General features: G+C 40.9%; 1 protein-coding gene across 5 annotated transcripts in view; it reads left to right on the top strand.

Moving 5' to 3' along the window:
• LOC121861696 overlaps positions 1–23704 on the top strand; it is a 103112-nt gene that overhangs the window by 64392 nt on the left and 15016 nt on the right. For 4 of the 5 annotated variants that reach the window (XM_042359591.1, XM_042359593.1, XM_042359588.1 and 1 more), the window contains one exon: positions 16470–16527. The gene's annotated coding sequence lies outside the window, so the exon portion shown is untranslated. Of the gene's footprint in view, positions 1–11548; positions 11776–16469; positions 16528–23704 lie in introns of all 5 variants that reach the window. The other variant, XM_042359589.1, reaches the window with a different exon arrangement.

Raw genomic sequence — 23704 nt, 5'->3', positions numbered from 1 at the left:
CACCAGTACCCCCTCCACTGCCACCACTACCCCTTCCACTACTACCATTAACACCACTACCCCCTCCACTAGACTTGCCTCCACCAGCGTTTGACACTATCTCTGATGGCAATTAAGCTGATATATTAAGACTGTTTCCACTTTTTGTACTTAGTAGCTAAGTCAGATCTTATGTACAGAGCTTGAATGATTTCCATGCAGATTTGATTAACATTAAATCTAAAGTGTGCGACCCAACATATGGCCTCACAGGTCCTCACACTACAGTATGTTCCTAAAGCAGGTGTTAGTGAATCACCTCTTAGGTACAGAACTAAAAAAAACAGTACTAGCAGGATTAGTATGGGTGCACAATAAACTAGCCGTTGTTTGAAGCGAAATAAGAAGAAAAATAATTTCCACTATCCTCGCCACCACCACCACCACCACCACCGGGATTATCCGCGTCACTCAACTAATCCCATCCAACACTAATGTGATTACGTAAGGTTAAGACTGTATGATAATCGGAAACATTGGATGATGGACCCACGAGTCAACAGTGATTGGTCATGGCGGTGTATTAACTGGCTAATCAAATGATGCAATAGACCACGAATCCTTAATCTGATATTTAAATGATTTGGTTGGCTATTCACTACATAATCCCCATGAAAGAGTTATATATGGCCCTAATACGATCTGATTGGAGTGACCTAGCTAATCATCTTATACCTGACCAGTTACTTTAGAACTTGAGGCTTAGATGAATGGGTTGAGCTGATAAGGTAAGCTTTTGTGATAATGCAACACCTCCAATTATAGGATCACCTCAAGATTAAACACCCCAGCTTATTTTACCTTAAAAACACACTAACGCTGATATAACCTAACCTAACCTAACCCAACCCTCCAGATAACGTTAGTGAGTTTAATAGTCAAGTGAAATAACCTGGGGTGTCTAATCTTCATGTGGTACGAGAAAAAAATATCTTTGAAAAAATATTCTGTGGTGTTCACGGTCTACCCCAAGGTGATGAACATACCAGCGGCCGGGACATCCGTTGAGTGCCGCCGCGTCTCTCAGGATTATTGTTTTCTTGTGGTAAGGATGTCTCCACCCTCTTTGGACTTCTTGACCTCTCCTGTGGCTTAAGTAGGATCTCTTGAGTGCTTGGATCGTTACTTGAAGGATCTTTTGAAGACCTTGAGTACATTCATAGTAGGATCTTTCAAATTCCTGTAGGACTTTTTTATATATATTTTGTAGCTCCTGTAAGACTAATTTTATTGTTTGTCGTGGATTCTTGTGGATTAACTAAGAATCAGGGACTCTTCGTTCTCTTTAAAGACTCTTTATACTCGTGAAGGAGTCCTCGCACTCTTGTCCTTTGGTATGATCCTCTCGACGTCCTGTTTAAATACACATAGGAAGCATTTTTTCCCTGGTTCTTGACCGGAATGCCCGAGGGTTGGTATCTCTCTCAGTTACAGTCCCAGGGTTTACAAGGACCCTTTGCTGAGTATGAGTATATTCGTTGTCAGGTAAGAACACCTCATGAATGATTCTCCACCTGTGACTGGAAGGAGCAGACGCCTCAGGGTGGAGTTCTTTGCTGGTCAACAGCAGCACCAAGTTTAAGGTGATTTATTTTGTCGATTGTAAGCTGTTTGACATCACTAGTGGCTGCGGGTTAGAGGCAAGATTTTAAGTACTCAAGTTAGATTTGTTTTCTATGTTAATCTGTGAAGACGTATCTATTTGGTTGTGTTTGGCCAAGAAATATTAGTATTAGCCAAAACATAGTCGAGACTTTACTACTACGTTGTTGTAAATACGAGTTAGTTGCATTTTTTAACTTAAGAACTTTTGGGAATGATCCAGATTCAGACCACAAACGATGTGTTGTGTTCGATAATCCCCTCGTCTTGCAGCGTCACCTTACTTCATTAAATTACCTGAGATAAAAAGAAAACATGACTTCATTTTACTGATATATAAAGTTATTCTAAGAAGCGGCGATACATCAGTGTTTGTTATAAATCACCATAACATACTCGACTCAGCTCACTCGTCAGTTTTAGATCAGATAGACCACAGTACATTGACTCTCGTTCTCTGTTATGCCGCCTGTGACCTTCCTGACGGGTGACCATCCTGGGAAAAGAAATATTTGATTCTTTATTTACTTGAGGTGACTTTTAATAGCCTGGAGGGTAGTAGATATTTTTACTCGCTTTATTTTCACCTTTAATGAAGCTTAACAAGTCAGAGTTATGGGGTTAAATCTTCCTTAATGAGGATAATAATGAGGCAGGACCCATGTACAGGTAGCTGGTCGTTGTGTACAGACAGTTGTTGTATACAGATGGTCGCTGTGTACAGGTGGTCGCTGTGTACAGGTGGTCGTTGCGTACAGGTAGTCGTTGTGTACAGGCATCAAAAACATTCGATGCCCAGAAATGGTAATAAAAACAAGTCATTATGTTAAAGTATGTCTTCCACCATTAATTTTATAGAGAGAACTTAATAACACAATGGGATGGGGGGAGGGAGGAGGGTTGGGGGGGGGGGGTTAATTAGAAGTCAGCTGAGTGAAATGAGATCTTTCTCATCCTAAAATTTTAAAAACAATGATCAATTTAAAATACTGAGAATGATAGCTGTAAAAAAATAGATAAGTTTGTCTAGAGATATTAACATACCATTCGTTTTCTTTACAACTCAACAACTCAAAAACAAAAGAAACACAAAACTCTCTCTCTCTCTCTCTCTCTCTCTCTCTCTCTCTCTCTCTCTCTCTCTCTCTCTGTCTAGTCTTAGCCGTCCCAGGAGGCCAAGGAACGACCTCAAGGACACAAGTCAACGAGACGAATCCAAGCGCCAAGGAGACAAGACGGAGTGTAAACAAACTCGCCCCAAGAACTGAGAGGTATGTGTGGAATCAAGGACAAGAAATGAGGAATGAAATTAAGAGGACAACCCGGTGTATGAAGACAAGGACTGAGGAATAAACCAGGCAGATATTATACACAACAGACAGACAGACAGAACGACCTTTAGACCAATGAAGTAATAAGACAAAGACGACCCCTAAATAAGACAAAGACGACCCCTAAGACTCAACACCCAAAAGGGGAAACCAATGTGTCTCGTTGGTCACAGTGATCATAAAACCTTAGCATCATGTATTACCCGTCATCCACTTCCTCTGTTCCTTCCTTCACATGAAACTCCTCCAGTCACTACGGTAAAGGAACCACACACACACACACACACACACACACACACACACTGAAATACAAAAATAAACATGAGATTGAGAAAAAATTTACAAATATTTTATTATCGCTCAGCTAGTTGTAAATATTTACGTATACATAAATTATTTAAAATTACTATCTTCAATATATATATTTATACCCATAGAACATCTAAATGTATGTGGGATATTTGATTGCTCTTTTACGTAGACAGAAGTGGAATATTTAAAGCCACCCTACCTATGACGTTTACGACCCGGTGTGAAGGTGATTAAATGCTCTGTTAAAGTCTGGAAGGTGTTAAGGTTTAGGTTCCAACATTTTTTTTCTGTGGGGTGAGATGAAGGAGACTTGAGTTGACAGATCCTTGACTTGTAAAGCTTATGCAGTCATTCCCCTCTTTCGATCACATTAAGGTATAGTTTAGTTTGAAATATTATTGTATTTTTATTTGATTTTACATTATTTTTCATCTGATCTTGAGAAATCGAGATATAGATGAACAAAATGACACAAACATCTTTTTTATTTCATATTTAATTTGTATTTAAGTGTGTGTTTGCCTGTCTTCATATGGTGATAGGAAAGCTTGTTTATGTAGTATATTTTGGGGGCATTAAATATCCTGCAGTTGTTTATCACCCTTTTCCCTACCATCCTACCATCACCCTGTTCCCTACCACCCCATCATCACCCTGCTCCTTTCGAACCTTACCATCACCCTCCTCCCTGCCACCCGACCATCACTCTTCTCCCTGCCACCCGACCATCACCCTGCCCCCTGCCACCCTATCATCACCCTGCTCCCTGCCATCCTGCCATCTCCCTGCTGTCTTGCCATCACTCTTCTCCCTGCCACCCTACCACCACCCTGCTCCCTGCCATCGTACCATCACCCTACTCCTTACCATCCTACCATCACTCTACTCCCTGCCACCTTTCCACCACCCTGTCCCTGCTCCCTGTCCCCCTACCATCACCCTACCATCATCCAGTAGCTTTTTCAAGACATTAACCGAAGCCACAATTTTCAGCCATGTAAAAATCTCTCGTTTTTTGTACAATTTCGGCTAATTTTTGGAGCTAGATAAAGAGTGTCAGGCCGAGCGAGGTTCTTTATGGTCACCTTATTGTTTGGTCAAAGCTGAGGAGACATGTGATGCGTACCTGATGTTGCGTCTCCGTGTGTGTGTGTGTGTACATGCATAATGCATTCTGGGTCGATAATTTGTATAAACGGAGGATATCTGATGTAGCCTAATGCTGCTTTTACTGTCAAGTGATAGTGTCTTGGTGCATTTGTTGACGTGGGAGGTTCTTCTTGGTGCACCTGTTGACATGGGGAGTCAACTTGGTGGTAATCTAGACCCTATCAAGGAAGAGGTGCTCCCCTGCAAACGGAAGACAGACAAACACTCGTCTTTTGTAGCCTCCAGCATCGTTTTGTTGCCAGGTGGAAGGGAATTCGTTCGTTGATTAAAACAGGAGGGGACAAGACTCGCGTTGCTTCCCTCAGGATCAGCCGGGGAGGAAGGACGTGAAGGGAAGGTGTGTGTGTGTGTGTGTGTGTGTGTGTGTGTGTGTGTGTGTGTGTGTGTGTGTGTGTGTGTGTAGGAGGAGAATAAGAAAGGTGGCGCTCAGTGGTGTTGTCGGCAACTTCTCACCCTTGTAGGTTCACCGTGTTAGTTTCTCTTGTAGCCTGAGGGCGACCCTAGATCAACCTCGACCTCCATTACCACCACCCACTATCACCCTCCACTACCATTACCACCCACTACCATTACCCACCACTACCATTGCTACTCACCACCATCACTATCCATTACCAGCAATACCTACCACCATCACAACCCACCAACATTACCACCCACCACCATCACCACCTGCCATCCATAACCACTATTACCGGCCTCCACCATAACCACCATCAACACCCACCATCCATAACCATCACTACAATCCACTTATCACCATTACCACAAACCCACCATGACCACTATCACCTCCCTCCACCACCATCATCACCCTCCACCACCATCACCACCATCACCATAACCCCAGGGTTGGAGGGTGGCAGAGGTGGGCCAGGTACAGGTGAAAGCCGATACCAGACGCATACATCTTTACCCAGTGAAAGGAGAGAGGGAGGGAGGGAGGGAGGGAGGGAGGAAAGGATTAGGGAGAGAGAATATTGATATTGATATATAAAAAGATTATTTAACAATAACAAATACTGATATAAAGTGAACAACAGCGACAATATTGACATAGTTGAGCCAAGCGAACGGTACATATATCTAAAGGAATTGATGTATAACATTACGAGTATATAACATTTAGGGAGGAAGGAGGATAGCCGTGAAGGATGAGGGCGGACAGAAGGAAGGAGGGAAAGAGGGAAGGGCAGTAGAGTGAGGGATGAGTAAGATAGGATGATAAAAAGAATGGAAGGAAGGTGGAAAGGGAGGCAGGAGAGAGTATAAGAAGGAGGAGAAGGGAGAGAACAATTGCAGTAGTAGTAGAGAAAATGATGGGGTAGAGAGAGTTTAGATCTTATGATGTTCTTGTAGATGTAACTTTTATGATTTATATAAAATCTAGCCAATTATACCTCTCCTTAATCTCTAATTACGAGGAAATTTCAACCATTGAAAATAAGACTTCGGAAAATTTGGTCTTCCTCAGTTCAACAAGTTACTTTCCTTATATTTCCAAGACTGTCGACCAGTTGGACTTAAAGACTGACTCAATTTATATATGGACTTAAAGATTGACTTATTCAATATATATAATGTGTGTATTTGTGGTACTGTGGTGTAGTGTGGAAAGCGTGGGGGTGTGTTGTATGTGAGGAGCAATTGTAAACGTGAATGAGTTTCGTCGTCTTTTGTTCTGACGCGCGAAGCCACGACTCAACACACCTCCCTCGGCCACCATCAAAGGCACTACTGACAGTATATTCAGAACAACGAGACGAGAGTTTGATAAGTGATAATTTAATTCTTTTTATCAACGTTTAATAGAAGAAGAATACAGACAATAGATACATGATATATTTTTTCCGTGTGATTTTTGTAATATTTATAATAAGGAATGTGGGATACAGAACCATGTGATATATAAAGACGAACAGCTGGTAACTAAAGATATAAATAAATAGTAGAGAAAAGAAGGAAAAAAAGCGAAAAAGATAAAAATAATAATAAAGACAGAATTGAGAGAGAAAAAGAAGATAAGGTTGAGATCTGAGAACATAAACTCGGACAATTACCACCTTCAGGAGCCTGCAGGAATTCCACCATGAATTAAGTAGCCGGAAACCCCCTTACTAGGCAGCTTAACCGGTGACCCCTCGACCCCGTGCCTCTCCCCGTGTGTTCCCCTGGGAGACCACCTTGTACCCCTTCCATTAACTCCTAAATACCTGATAATGCAAATTAGGAAAGTGCATAATTAACTTTAGGTTCAGGATATCCATTTGTTGACCTAAATAATCGTTGGGTAAATTATCATGTGGATCTTGAGACTCGCTGTTTGGAAAGTTATTAAGTGGCCAGTCGTGGTGTGGGTATTAGTTCAGTTCAGTAGTGCGGATTGAATGAATCACACTACACACTTTGTCATCACACCATAAGTGGATTTTGTTTGGTAGATTTTTGTTGTTTAAACGAGGGAACAACCTGAACCAACAGAAGGTAACGAATTTATTCGATTTTTATTTATAATCGTTTTTTAGTTATTTATTTATTCGTATTTATTCCAATGTTGATGTCTTCCCTTGCTAAGATCATCAAAGGCTGAAAATATCTTCCACCCGACTGCTTTGTGTGCGTGTGTGTGTGTGTGTGTGTGTGCGTGTGTGTGAAGCAGACTATGGTACTGTCATTAAAGGTATTGGTATATACCTACAAGCACAGTCACAACCACCCAGCACAGTCACACGCACCCAGCACACTCGCTTAGGTTACCTGCAGACTCCAAGCACAGTCATAAAGCAGCTACACCTTCTCCTGGATAACAGCGGGTCTCCTAATTACCCTCCAGATACCGCCAGCAGGTAACGCGCCCGTGTGACACATACCTGTACCTGTATATGGAATTGTATGACCACGTTGTCTAGCTTGATTTATACCTACATAGACCTCGACTCTCCAGGAGGTTGTGGAATGTGTCCCTCACTGTCTCAAGATATTGTGGTTTATTCTGACTCGAATATTAATGAATGATTTATGTCTTAGGTTTTTTTTTTTTTTTTACAATTTGTGGAAAGTGAATGTTAATTTTATATTTAATTAGTGTCTTGTGTTTATTGTACAGTATTGGTTTTACTTTAGGTCTTAATTGAACATTCTAAATACACGTACGGTTGGAAAATCTTACCCAACCTAACCTAATATAATTTTAATAACCTAACCTAATCATATCAACCATAACCCAATGCTAACTAAATAAGATAGCCAAACCAAACCAAACCTAACACTAACCTAAAAATTTAACCTAACCTACACTAACCTAACCTTCCCCAGGTAACGTAAGGTGGTTAATTTTCAAGTGAAATAACCTGGGGGGAGGGGGAGCTACTGGGACAAATCTTCAGATGATCTTTATAAAACAAACACAATATCAACTCATTATCCCACTTAGCACATGACCTGAATCCACTGACTTTCCATCACGTAGTCAACAAGAGGTGGTGGTGGCGGCAGAGGTCTTCCCGGCAGCATTAGCGAGGCGGCGCGCGGACTTCTGCTAACAGGGGTAATTAGGTATCTCTTAGTTTGGCTAGACCGGCGGCTCCTCTGGCCACTGTTGGGAGGGGAGGTGAGGATGGCCACTTACTGTACCTCTCACTGGCCACTGTAGGGTGTGAAGATGGCTACCTACTATACCTCTCACTGGCCATTCTAGAGGGGTGAAGATGGCTCACCACAACACTCTCAGAGTAGACACTCGACGTAGATAAAAATTAGAAAAGAAAGCAGCAAATGGCACACGATTTTGGTACGTAAAGAACAATAAACAGGAGCTAACAAGGAGAAGAAATCAATAAATACCAAAGCGATAATAAATAATAGGCAAAGAAAAGTAATTAACATGAGAAGAAAAACGTAAATAGCAAGACAATAATAAATAAAAGACAAAGAAAAGGAATTAACATGGAGAAGAAAAGGAAGAAATGTAGTAAAATAATAAAAAATAAAGACGTACTTGATATAGAACCCTATCATGATCCGGGTGTTGCAGTAGTCACGTTTTTCATCAGTTGGGGATAATTTGCCAATGCGAGAATAGCGTGACGGTGTGTAATGGACTGGGAAGAACCTACCCAGTGACGACTTCCTCAAGGGGACCACTGAGTACCTACACTGTTTTAACCTTTATGGGTACGTGACTGTGTATACTCGTAGAGAAGTAAGGTGTTTTTTTTTTGTTTTTTTTTCATAGTAAATTTTGTTTTTCTTTTGTTTGTTTTTAGTTTTTTTGTTCGTAGTGAATTATTGCTTGTTTTTTTTTTTTGCTCGTAAGGAAGTGTTCTTTTCTTAATTTTTTTACATTTTAATTTTACAGGTTATTTTCTTATTACTAATATTAATTCGCACATTTATGTTTACACACACACACACGTATTCATTGCGTTATATCCCCCCCACCCTACCAGACGAGCATCATACACAACTTCGCTTACATTTCCTATAACTTCCAATATAACTATATTTAAAGGTTTGGTCCAGTCGTTTCTTATTGACTGAACCTCCAATTTGAACAGGGCTTAAAGGGATGTCTGCTTCTTACTTAATACTGACACGTCTCTGATTATTGTCCCCCACTCATGCATATAATTAACCCAATCTAACAACAGCAAGCATGGCAGGCACATCTATCTCTTATATCACCTGAGATTTACATACATAAGGAGAGAGAGAGAGAGAGAGCGGGTGTTGTATTGCTTCATTTGTAAAGACCGAGTCAAAGCATCGAGTAGAATCGTAAAGACTGGAAACACACACACACACACACACACACACACACACACATAATGAAAGAGATGTTTACGATAAGCAGTAAAACACCCAACGGCCAAGGGTGATAGAGAGAGAGAGAGAGAGAGAGACAGTATGGATGACAGTAGGACAGGTGCAACAAGTATTAAACTGTGTGTGAGGTGATGCGAGTTGAATTGAGGGGTCGTACATATACTTTACAGCCACGACACACTGAGAGGGTCACTGATGTTGTGTGTGTGTGTGTGTGTGTGTGTGTGTGTACAAAACCACTAGATTGAAGAATATTAAAAACTTCATATCTATTTCCTCGTTATTTTTACACTTGATCGCCATATCAACAACGGTTTAGTATTTTCAACTTGGAAAATAAAAAATAAAATAAATAAATAAATACAAACTTCCCCCATAACTCGTAAACGACATTAACAGAAAATTACAAGATGAACGACACGACTAGACTAACTTGTTGTTGTTGTTGTCGTGTTTGGTGTATCATGTCAAAGAGGAGAAGAGAAAGTAAGGACAAATATATATATATAATAAATAATACACAGAAGGAGGAAAAGAATTCATCTTACTTAACAAAGGAGGAGAAAGACATGTTAGGTGATGTATCTCTCCTCCTCCTCCTCCTCCTCCTCCTCCTATCTGTTCCTTTATGCACACACACACACACACACACACACACACACACACACACACACACACACACACACAGCTAGGCACACCCACCTTCAGGTAACTCGTCGTGATAAGAGGTTTAAAGCGGCTTCTTGTTTGCCTGTGTCAGTCTCCTTCATCTGAAACAAATTGCTTCAAGTGAAAGTCTTGCTGAAGCCTCTGATTTATTTTATTAAGTCTACTATCCACCTAACCTAACCTAACCTAACCTAACCTAATCCTCCTCTTCCTCTCCTCTTCCCTTCTCTTCTCCTATCTCCATCTTTTTATCTTCCGGTGTCCTTTCTCTCCCACCCCCCTTCTGACTCGTCCAAGAACATGCAAATTCAGCCATTGTTCAGCAAGCGGTCATAAGTTACTGTTCATTTGTGACTACTTTGTTCAGACACGTGAACCACTAGTGAATGTTAAGTTAGATGTGTGTTAATAATTTACCCAGGAGTAATGTATGAAAGTGAACTATTGTTATTATTATTATTATTATTATTATTATTATTATTATTATTATTATTATTATTATTATCGTCTCGTAACTTATGGCTTAGAAATTTGACTTTACATGTACATTAAGATTTATGTCTGTGTTTAATTAGCAATTAAGTAACAAGAGAATGTAAGAGAGGAGGAAAATGTGAAAGGGACATTGTCAAAGACATTTTAAGTTAGGACATTTAACTCTGCCTTAAGTAGGTTAAAGATCAGGGTATAAGCTGTATATACGAGTAATTTCATTTTATTTGTTTATATAACTTTATTTGTATGCTCGTTTGTTTTTGTTTTGAAGAATTCATTGGTTTGCAGGTTTACATGAGATGGTTTAGTGAATGTATACTCGGGACAAAACACACACACACACACACACACACACACACACACACACACACACACAAATCATTCTGTTTGACAATACGTTTCGATAAATGTTTTGGTATTTTTCTGGTCACTTTACGTATTTTATGATACCACTGTGTTTAGCTTCTGGCCTCCTACCTGTCAGTCTCTCATGGCCTCCTACCTGTCAGTCTCACATGACCTCCTACCTGTCAGTCTCTCATGGCTTCTAACCTGTCAGTCTCTCATGGCCTCCTACCTGTCAGTCTATCATGGCCTCCTACCTGTCAGTCTCATGGCCTCCTACCTGTCAGTCTCTCTCATGGCCTCCTACCTGTCAGTCTATCATGGCCCCTACCTGTCAGTTTTCATGGCCTCCCTAGCTGTCAGTCTCTCATGGCCTCCTACCTGTCAGTCTCTCTCATGGCTTCTAACCTGTCAGTCTCTCATGGCCTCCTACCTGTCAGTCTCTCTCATGGCTTCTAACCTGTCAGTCTCTCATGGCCTCCTACCTGTCAGTCTCTCATGGCCTCCCACCTGTCAGTCTCTCATGGCCTCCTACCTGTCAGTCTATCATGGCCTCCTACCTGTCAGCCTTTCATGACCTCCTACCTGTCAGTCTCATGGCCTCCTACCTGTCAGTCTCTCTCATGGCCGCCTACCTATCAGTCTCTCATGGCCTCCCACCTATTAATCTCGACACACCTGATGAAGGACTGGAAGCGGATCATGGCGTTAACACATAACCATTTACACTCTGGGTATTCTTTTCCGATCCTCCTGTATAGGTGCTGGAACCTATACTGTACGGTGCTCAAGACACAGTACACCTGAACCTGTAGATAGCTGCCCTAGACTCTCCGTTTATGACCACTGGTGCCATTGTGCTGTCAGGGACTGCTGGGTCGAGGAGATGGAAGGGTGGGATCGTTCGCCACTCGATTTCACCAACGGCGCTGTGTTATGTTGTGGATAGTTTTGATGTTGATGCTATGATGTTACTGCATTTCAACAAGTAAGGCCTTTAATCGTCAATTCTGGTTCTCTCTTACGGATATTAATGATTTTAATGTTATATTTAGTTGATATTTAGGAGGCAAATATATTTTTTTAATGATTCGATTATTCATTTTTTAACAATGTAAAGTGGGATTCTCTTATGTTTCCAAGTATAATTCTTGTCAACCTATGATCAGGGCATTAATGTACCGTATATAATGTACCGTATATAATGAGTAAACCAGCGTTATAAAAGACATTATTCACAGTAGATAAGGCTACAATAGTTAGTCTTTTATAATAAACTAAAACTTTAACTTAAAAAGATCACGAAGTAGCTTATTAACAAAAGTAAAGATACTGGCTACAAATATTGAAAATAATCACGAGAAATCCTACCTAAAAAAAATAGTACGAGTAAAAAAAAATAACTTAATTGCGTTACTTCATACAGTGTTGTACAGGGTGGCGCATAAGTCGCTTTACGGAGAATAGTGCAATACTGCAATACAATAATTGTGCTCAGTAAAACGACTTATGCACCACCCTATACAGTATTGTAGGAAGTGACACATACTGTACTTAATGTTTCTGCGAGTTTCACCCTTATCCACGCTATTATCTCTCTCTCTCTCTCTCTCTATCTCTCTCTCTCTCTCTCTCTCTCTCTCTCTGTGTTTAATAATAAAAACATCTCCATCACAACCAAAAACGCCCATTACAACGTAAAACTTCAGCATCACAACGAAAACGTCTCTATTACAACAAAACACCTACCCATCACGACAACAAAATCTCCATCACAGCAAATAACTTCACCATTACAATAAAATAACTCCATCATCACACGAACCTCACCATTACAACAGCTACAGGAGTGACCCCTCCCCCTCTTCACTGTCTCTTCCGTCCGTTTTCTTTGACATTGACGGAGTAGGTTCATTATAGCTCATTTGGTCTATTCAGTTGGCATCTCCTCCTCTCCACGGATCATTTCACTCACGATATCATCTGGGTGTTATGGTTTTGTGTTTCTTAAAGATCCACATAGTTGAAGCAGATAACTTACTGTTTATCCTTGCGTGTGTACCTGCACTGCCTATATAAGGTGTACCAGAAAAATGTCCTTGCCTCCCTCCCTGCCTGGTCCCTGAGACACTGTGAGTTGGAGGGACGGAGCAGACAGGGAGGGAGGGAGTCAGGGATATTTTTCTGGAACATCCTATATACATGTTGAACCAATCTGAACGTTTATGGTGATTTGACTAAATATCTATCTATCTATCTATCTATCTATCTAGCTATCTGGTCCGATAGCGGAACATGCGAGCAGTGATTAGTTTTTACGTGACCGGAAAGAGTATACAATCATTACCCTGTTGATGTTAAGGTGTAGGACTCCATTCAGTGAGTAGAAGGATGACTGGAGACTAGCGGGAACAGGTAAGTAACTGTTGACTGGAGACAATGAGGCAATTAGTTGATGAAGAGGGATAGCAAGCAAGCAAGCAATCAACAGGAATTTTCTATCTCGTGTTTACATCCATTCCTTCACTCCTTTCTCATTCTTGTAAGCTATCCAGACTATTTAGCTTCCGTAAAATTGCATCATGTCCTGTGTATGTGTATCCAATAATCTGTAAAACTATGGCACCGGGAATCCGCTTTTATATCACCAACACAATATTAGGGGAAAAGTCGGGGGAGAGACTTGTTGGTGAGGGGAGGAAGATGGCTGCCACAATACTAATAGCGGCAATTATGACATAGGTTTATCTCTGTCTCGGCCACACCTTTTGTCCTCATGAGACGAATTCACACAAATATTTCGATACTTTCACTCCCCGGTAATCCTGAATAACGTAGGACAACGACTAAGAAAAAAACGAAAAGAGAATAAGAAAAAAGAAACCTTATCTTCGCGTTTGATTGTTTTCTGCCAAACGGATTATGATAATGGCGGACAAGTCTATTGGGTGTGTGAGGTGAGGAGGTTAAAGCAGCGGAGGGTGTGTAGTGGTAGACGTTGATCTCTGACCTGTGACCACCCAAGTAGCTAAGGGTCAACACTATGATGCCCCCCCCCCCTTTTCTCTCTCTCTCCTGTTTGCACTTATTTTCTCATCCTCATTTCTTATTGTTTATTATTCATTGTCATCCCACCATCATATACCTACACTCTCTCCAGCACCACAACACTTCCTGCCTCAACCTTCCCTTGTTTCACTCCACCTGTGTATCCAGGCAACCATCCCGGACCAACTAATATCCGGACCCGCATATTCATAGTCAAGCCGAGGATTTGGTGAGCTCATGTTAAGTTGGGTTATGGGTAAGTTAGGTAAGGCGAGGCTTTGTGAGCTTACGGATCCGGGTCCAGTAATTGCCATGCCTTTCCATCCCTTCTTCCCGGAATGTTTTTAGTGTCTCCAAATTGACGGAGAACTAACAAAGGGTTCCTGCTGAGGGCGTTGTGAAGAGAGAGTCCTCCTGTGGGACTGCAGATGGAAATGTTCTACTTGGGCAGTCTTCTTAAGGGTTCCTGTGGGAAGAGTCTTCCTGTGTAGATCGTGTATTAGTGCTCCTGGGGTGGTGGCCGGTCCAGTCAAGCTCCTGTGGCCAGTCAAATGTTGGCCAGATATTGGCAGAACAAACACCGAGGTGGAGGTGTTGTCATTGGCCACATGTTGACCTCAGACTCACATTTTACCCCCAGACTGCTGGAGAAAACTGATATCCATAAGGTTAATGTCCTTTAAAAAAATAACTTCCCTGGCAGATGATAATTTCATCTACAGAGAACGATGAGTCTTGGAATTTTTAGGCTAATTTATAAATATATTGGCCTGCCTTTGTTCATCACTGGGAATTTTAGAAATCCTCGAGGATCGTCGACTATGCAGGAGGGGAGTAGGTCGCCGCGAACAGGTGAGTCAGGGAGGGACCTGTTAATTGAGCCACGACCTAAAAACCTAGAAAGGTAAGGAGTGAGTCTTGGCTCGGCTGACGGGTGCTACAGTCGCCCACCCACCCACTTGGACCACTGAACGACATCGGCAGTGGCTGAGTAATGGCACCTTCAGGAGTGGCTGTCGACGATGCACAACCAAGGCATCCCACTTTCTTCCAGGGTCACTAATCGAGGCGGGAATGTAGTGTGTCACTAGAGCAGGTGGCCAGTAGACCAACGCTCACGTCCCCACCACTACAGCTGGGGAAAGTTATATATAATGCTGGAATCTTAATGTAAATGGTCAAACCGCCACAACACAGTGGAGTTTATATTCTTATAAAGATATACGAATTGAAGATAAACAAAATGGCTTCATTCCTGTTTAGTAGAAGAGGCTTCCTTTATTTTGCATTCACACCTTTTTAACGAATCTGACTGTAATGTTTTAATAATCATAAATGACTAGGACATGTGCCATTGGACCAAAAATATATGAACCATTACATAAAAATTAAGTTTCGAAGAATGTATTAAAACAACAACAAGAACCTTTAGATCTGACTTGAGTGGTGGCCGTCCAAGAAACATTCCTACAAAGTTTTTGAAAAATTCAACGAGATCAGTTTGGAAAGAAATCAAAGATGTTTTTCCCATAATACAAACACCACATTAGTAATTTTCTCTTCATTTTTGCACTATACCGCCTATTTTTTCCCTTTAATAGGTTAATTTTGGTCATTTATAACCAAACATGTGTAATACCGACAGTAAGAAAACATGACAAAACCCCACCACTGCGGCAAATATAAACAACAGCATCCCACCACTGCCACCAACAAACGGGAAAACATGCACCATTACCCTCCTCTTTCTTTTCTTGACTGTAAACATTTCCCACTACGATCATAATAGTAGAGAAAGCTGAGGCCAGAGGACCCTACTGCCCACATATGTAATCCCCACACCACACAGCTATTCTTGGTGATTCTCCCTACTGACGAGACATAAGTGAGTGAGGTGCTGACGGACCTCTACTGCAGTGTGGGTGATGACCGCGTTTAAGTTTATTACATATATTTGTAAATGAAGAAGTGTGGATATTTCTCCTTTGGATCGTTGTGGAGAGAAGAGAGGAGGGAGGATGTGTAAGGGAGAAAGGAGAGGAAAGATGATCGGGGGAGGGAGAGGAGAGGAGTGGCTCTGAGGTTGACGATGACGTATTGGTGTCATGTTTGCTGGCAAACTTTTTTGTGTTTTTAGACATATCTGGCTCTGATTGACAGGTTATGGAGTGGTCTCTCTCTCTCTCTCTCTCTCTCTCTCTCTCTCTCTCTCTCTCTCTCTCTCTCTCTCTCTCACACATTTTTTCACCCCACAAAATCACTCATTTTACGAAAATAATTTATTTTAAGCAAGTTTTATTCCAGACATCATCCACATTAGTGTTGTACCAGAGGGTTGTATGATGTTACAAGATTATACGCCTCAGTGTCAATGATCCCAGCAAGGCGAGTGACCTAGGTAGTCCAGGTTCGGTTAGGTTAAAGTTAAATTAAGTCAGGTTAGGTTAGGTTAATTTAGGTTATGCCAGGTTAAGTTAGGTAAGTCTAAGTTAGATCAGGTTAGGTTAATGTAGGTCAGGTTAAATTAGGTAATGTTGGGTTAGGTTATGTTAGGTAAGGATAGGTTAGGTTTTGAGGAACATCACCAAATATTGCCTCTTCCTCATCACTAACACTTTTGTGTATGTGTTTCAGACCACCAGTTGAGGGACCCTAGAAGATTGAGCACCATCTGACCACCGCCACCATTAAGGTAAATCAAGTTTGTTTTTACCACTTTACCATTTGAGTACAATAAAAATTTAATCTTATCAGATATACCTACTAACATTTACATTTTGAACAACATTACTTTTTTTTTTGGGGGGGGGGCATCTCTCAGTTTTCAAGATCTTCCCTTTTAAAGAACTTCCTGTGCAAAAAAGTTGTCAGTGGGAGGGAAGACATCCACGGTCACATCCCTTAAACATATCTTATATATTATTTCCCTGTGTTGCTTTCTAACTCCAGGGGGTCAAGTGGGGAGATCAGAGGTCAAATCTCACCGAAAACTATGACTCTATTTTCTCTCCAATTTTAGTAGATATACAGTATATAAGATCTGATTCAAAGGTCCCTTGTATAAGCTTCTCACTATCATAACGGAGATACACCCATCAATATCTTCGTCCCATAACATACTTGGAGACCACACACACACACACACACACACACACACACACACACACTGTAGTCAAATATCATATAGATTTTTGCGGCCACTTTCTCCCTGTCTCTCTCTACGTTACGGAGAGTTTAAATATGATGGATAGCGAATCACATATTAAAATAAACTCATAAATATCAATTTTTTCTTCTTCTCCTATTGAAGGTGAAGTCTCGGAAAAGGGTTAAGACATTATTTATACAGGTGATCGAAAAAGAATGTCCGGGTTTTAATATATTTAATTATTTAAAACCTTTGGTATTGTTTTTCGATCAACCTTGTATCTAGTTCATTGATGCCTAAGTATAGTTTCAGTGTAATTATTCCTAAACAAATTACCTTACAGCTCAATAGGCAAACGTCCTGGGTAATTAGTTTCTATTTAGACTTGTAATTATCGTGTTAGTTGGTGGTTTAATTGTGGTGTTGTGTCAGGAGTATTTGATCACCTATAACTCTCTCTCTCTCTCTCTCTCTCTCTCTCTCTCTCTCTCTCTCTCTCTCTCTCTCTCTCTCTCTCTATTGTCCTCAGCGTCAGTAGTAATTAGAGACTTCAAGTTTATGGTTCAAAACATCACCGCCATCACTTACACTGTCCCCCACCCTCGTTACTCTTTCCCTGCCATCTTACTCTCTTCCCTCCGCACTGGTCCCAAGTTGATGTGTATTATTATCCACTGATTCAAGTTCATTGTTCATGTCGTACCTTTGTCTCTGTTTTTTATTTATTCCTTTCGTTTGTTCGGGTACAGTTTGCTTCTTGGGGTTTCTGTGTTAGTGTGTGCAATTGGATGGTGACGTTATGTTTGGGTGGGTTTGTTGGTTTCATATACGTCGGGGCCTTTGTTCCACTGAGGTGATAGAAAGATATATAGAAAGAAAGATAGATAGATAGATAGAGAGATACATAGATAGATAGATAGATAGAATGATAGACAAGAATTAAATTATCAAAATATTAGAACTGTTATCTTCCACCTTCTTCAAGTTTTACAACGCTGTACCGCCACTTCTCACCCGTGTATTGTTGACCATTAAGCGTGTCCCTCCGCGCCCACAACACCTGGCTAATTACCTGTTTATTGTCGAGGATTGTCTCCAAGTACTTGAGTATTGTAGCCTCATGAGCCTTAATAACATTATGACTAGTTAAGATAGGTATCCCTGTACATATATAAGGGATGATATTCTCACCTTGGTGTATAAATAAACGTACTTGACTGGACGGAGCTTCATGTGGTTAAGTTTGTGGTGGGGCTTCGCGAAGGTGACCGTATGTTAAAGGTTGAAATTTAAACATGGTGCTCATCCAGACACCCAACTTTGCCTATCTGATGTCAAGGTGAGTTTTTACACCGGTTTCGTAGATCGTAACTGGAATTTAAGTTTATTTAGGAGTTGAAGAATTTATCCCTGTAAGCAACGTTAAGTCTAGATGGATAATGCAGAACATTCTTCCGTGTAGCTGAAGGTATTGTAAACAAGCACTTCATCGAACACACATTAGTACCTTACAGTGAGGGAGTGTGTGGTGCCTCCTACAGACTGTCACTGTAACAAGGGACCCACTGTAACACGGGACCCACTGTAGCAAGGGACCCACTGTAACAAGGGACCCACTGTAACAAGGGACTCACTGTAACAAGGGACCCACTGTAACAAGGGACCCACTGTAACAAGGGACACACTGCAACAAGGGGCCCATTGTAACACGGGACTCACTGTAACAAGGAACCCACTCTAACACGGGACTCACTGTAACAAGGGACCCACTGTAACAAGGGACCCACTGTAGCAAGGGACCCACTGTAGCAAGGGACCCACTGTAGCAAGGCACCCACTGTAACAAGGAACCCACTGTAGCAAGGTAACCATTATAATACAGCCATCCTGTCACCTTTATGCAAAAGTTCACTACATCAGATAACAATTTCCCGCTTCGTTGGTTTCGTCCACCTTGCACGTATCTGTCCCTGAGTGGCCTTGACGACGGTGAGATAGTCATTGTACGTGTCATCCACTCCCTCGTTTTGTACCGCTTAGTGTCACCTCACCTTTTGTTTGCATCATTGCGCATGTAATTGTCGTCGCTGAGGCTGTTGGCGGCGTTGATGGGTAGTGTTGGTTGGGTGGGGTGTTGGTGGGTTGTTTTGATGGGTAGTGTTGGTGGGTAGTGTTGATTGGGTGGGGTGTTGGTGGGGTTAGTGTTGGTGGGTAGTGTTGGTTGGGTGGGGTGTTGGTGGGTTGTTTTGATGGGTAGTGTTGGTGGGTAGTGTTGATTGGGTGGGGTGTTGGTGGGTTGTTTTGATGGGTAGTGTTGGTGGGTAGTGTTGGTGGGTAGTGTTGGTTGGGTGGGGTGTTGGTGGGTTGTTTTGATGGGTAGTGTTGGTGGGTAGTGTTGACGTGTACATGTGAGTATGCTTTTGTTTGTAGAAATGTTTGTGCGTGTTTTATAAGTGTATATTTTTAATAAATCACCAGGCCAGCGCCCTCAGCGAGACAAACAAGCAACCTCAATCTTCCCATTGTTAAGTCACCCATATATCCATTAAGGAATTGGTCTGTTCCTTCTACTCTTATGTGAGCAATATATAAGTGTTAATAAACAAAATTTCCGTTTTTCTTCACATATAGACATCGTGACCTCATTATATTCACCTATATACTCTAACGATCATGGTCCTCCCCGTTTTTTCAGTGTTTTATTACCGTAACGTTTTATAAAATTACATAACTTTGATGTTGCCAGTGTTCATGGCAGCTCTCACGGCAACTCCTGATCATTCGTTTTCATCAGCGACTTGGGTCATGGTTGTTCGGTCAAGTGCAAGCTTTTTAACTCATCATAATGTAGACAGCCCTAAAACTTACCCATTTTCTATTGACGAACTGAAGCATTAAAAGCGTAACTAATTTATTCTAAATTACCTGCGTGATGGTCGCCTCAGTCGCTTTCCTTTACTTTTCTGTTAAGTATTTTGTACATTTTTTCCCTCTTTTTGAGTCAGACGTGTTCGTGACTTCCCAATCCTCGCTACTGTATACCTTGTGGAGCAGTAGAGGTTTTGATTTTCCAGTTTGATGTCCATGCCACGATGCAGGTTAATATTCCTGTGAATCTGTTGAGTGATATGTCCTTTATTTTTTTTCAGTGTGAGACTAGCTAGTAAACTGACAAATGGCGGAGAAGATAAAGCATAATACCTGAGACACTATTTTCACCGTATGGTTTATCTGTCATTCTTATTATCATATAAGTTTAACTTTCCACTCTGTTTAAATGTCCTTATCCTGAGAATGTATTTTAGGATCACCTGAAGATTTGACACCCCATCTTATTTCACCTTAAAAATAACCACCCTAATATCAACCTATCCTAACCTAACCCAACCCCTCAGCTAATGTTAGGGTGTTTAATCCTAAGGTGAAATAAGCTGAGGGTGGGAACTACTCTTCAAGTGATCTGTATTTTTGTCTCTGGTGAGAAAACATTTCAGTCAATGACCTTCCAAACGAGTCTCTGTGATAACGTTATATTAAGGAGCGAGGAATCTGTACATCCAGATTTGCTATTACCTTTATCACAACAGAACGAGAGTGAGTGACCTAGGAGGGTTCTTGTCTGAGATGAGTGAGGGAAGGAGGGGAGGTCTTCAAGGAGTTCAACTTCGAGTCGTGTGAAATTTAAAGAGAACTTTCAGGCGAGTCTTAGAGGGATTTCGACTCTTAAAAAGCTCAAGAATATCTTGTTAAAATCTCCGGGGATGAAGTGATGGGTTTCTAAAAGGAAAATCTGATACTGTATATTTTTTTTATTATTTATTTTATCCTCTTCGCCACTGTAATACCCTGTAGGATTTTTTTTTCATATCCTTTTTATTGTTTAATTCGGTACAGTTTTATAAATATTTATCTTATGTGAAAAAGACGAGGATATATTATGTGGGAAAGCCAGTTGTATTCTGTAATATGTCTAATCCAAGACTATTATTACCACCTCGTTTTACTCTTAGAAGAAAAATTTACTTATACCTCGAAAAATTGGTGTTTATTTATTCCCTGTGTATTTTGTGTAGTGTATATAACGTGTAGAGGGTTGTGGATGCTGCTGAAGTAAAACACTCTTGACCAACAATAGAGAGATCGTCATGTAACTTCGTCCTTGTTATTGTAGTGACAACATAGAGGGGGCAGCGGGTGGTGGTGGTGGGGCGGCCGTGCGTGCTGCCGCCTCTACTCTCTCATCCAGGAATCCAGTAACTCAGAACAGCCTCACATCGTCATCTGTCTTACATTCTTGGGTAGGTAGGTAGGTAGGTCACCCTGCTCCTGGTTACCGGCTGGTTCTCCTCTCCTTCACCCCCCCCCCCCTCCACACACACACACAGTTCCTGGACACAAGAGATCGCCGCCATTATGTGACTGTGAGCAAATTGATTAACTTTTGTTGATACATGCGATCCTGTATAGTCAATGGGAGTTTTTTCATGTAATGCTCAGAAACAGACTTAACTCTTGTCCTTGGATTAAAAAAGAATATATATTCCTTTAAAATCACGAAGAGCTGTGTTGTTTCTCATCTTTAGCCAGAACAAACTTACCTCCTGACTCACTGCTGTAGAAGAAGAAAAAAAAATGATTGTGTTCGTCCAGTCGTGTCTTGAATAATTTACTTCGTTTCTTGATCTTTGTATTCTGTGGAGATCATTTTCTTTTTCATTATTATCATTATTTATACTTCCCTCATATATTTCAACTTTAGATACGGTATACGTTTTGTTTTGTGGTACTCTCTCTCTCTCTCTCTCTCTCTCTTATACAGAGTTGAATTTAGGGCAGATGTTAAAGATAAAATTATAAGATGAAAATTAAAAAAAAAATGCAAATTAAGATAAATATAGTAAAAAAAGAATTTATATTAATTCCTTTATATAGAAGTAAATATGTTATATGTTGTCCTATTGGTAACATTGTGTGTGTGTGTGTGTGTGTGTGTGTGTGTGTGTGTGTGTGTGTCAGCTTGCACAGACGATATGAAGTTATTTTTTTTTTTTTAAATAAGAAAGTAGTTTTTAGTCTTACACTTGGTAGATATTTTATAATCTTAATCTAAATACAGTTAGATTATATGAAGAGATGACTGGTCGTAAATGAAGGTATACCAATAATGTATTTTTTCTGTGTTCTAATGCCATCATGTACCGCCAGTCTAAAGAGATAATGCTAACTGTATAAGGTCACTCATAATATATCCAAGAAGGTTGTGAGTATAAAGTTATGAGCGACAATAAAATCATTCCTGTAATAAGGCACTTTCCTCCCCGCCAGTTGCATCATTACAGTCGCTGGCGGGTCGTAGTGGGTCGGTCTTGCACTCTGCTACCAATATTACTGACTGCAGATGTTCTTTAAAACTAACCTAACCTAACCATAATCCAACCCAACCCAACCCAACCCAACCCAACCCAACCCAACCCAACCCAACCCAACCCAGCCCAACCCAACCCAACCCAACCCAACCCAACCCAGCCCAACCCAACCCAACCCAACCCAACCCACCCAACCCAACCCAACCCAACCCAACCCAGCCCAACCAAACCAAACCCAACCCAACCCAACCCAACCCAACCCAACCCAACCCAGCCCAACCCAACCCAACCCAAAGCCCAACCCAACCCAGCCCAACCCAACCCAACCCACCCAACCCAACCCAACCCAACCCAACCCAACCCAACCCAACCTAAGCTAACCTTTTGTGTTCCTCTGCTACCTTGTTCATGGTTTGATTCAATTTGCTAGACATGTATTGCCGTCGTATAAAAACAAACCACTTTTATTATTATTTGCTGCAAGGTGTACCGAAATATCCTCTCTACAGGCCAGTATGCAAATAGCGACTCAAATTCTGTGTCCCTGTGCTTGATATTTGCATAGTTATGTCATGTAGACGTCTTCAAGGCAAATGGTACAGGACGTCTTATTGTCTCTGTTGTGTGGAGTTGTTGTGAAATGTGGTAATACTTGTTGGATTCTAAGTCAGTAAAGGTGCAGCCGAAGAATCCGTCTACGGCGAAGTCTCTCTTAACATTCTTTCCTGATGTTTATTCTTGAGTACGATAATTTAGTATTCGCTTGAGTACTATAATTTAATAATCCCCTGAGTACTATAATTTAATCCCTTAAGTACGATGACTTAACCCCTTGAATATGATGATTTAACCCCTTGAATATGATTACTTAAACTCTTGAATATGATGATTTAACCCCTTGAATATGATTACTTAAACTCTTGAATATGATGACTTAACCCCTTGAATATGATGATTTAACCCCTTGAATATGATTACTTAAACTCTTGAATATGATTACTTAAACTCTTGAATATGATGACTTAACCCCTTGAATATGATGATTTAACCCCTTGAATATGATTACTTAAACTCTTGAATATGATGACTTAAACTCTTGAATATGATGACTTAACCCCTTGAATATGATGATTTAACCCCCTTGATCACAATGACTTAACCCCTTGAATATGAAGACTTAAACCCTTGAATACGGTGACTTAATCAATTGATGGCTTAAACCTTTGAATACGGTGACTTAATCAATTTAATACGGTGACTTAATCCCGTAAGTAAACAATATCGTCGTACTCGAGAAACAGGTCATCACATTCAGGGGGAAAAAGTCATCATACTGAATAGGGTTAAAGTCACAA

This window comes from Homarus americanus, unplaced genomic scaffold, assembly GCF_018991925.1.
Source record: "Homarus americanus isolate GMGI-L3 unplaced genomic scaffold, GMGI_Hamer_2.0 scaffold44808, whole genome shotgun sequence".
Lineage (NCBI taxonomy): Eukaryota > Metazoa > Arthropoda > Malacostraca > Decapoda > Nephropidae > Homarus > Homarus americanus.
Note: the sequence above shows the minus strand (reverse complement) of the source record. Positions and strands in the feature narration are given on the sequence as shown.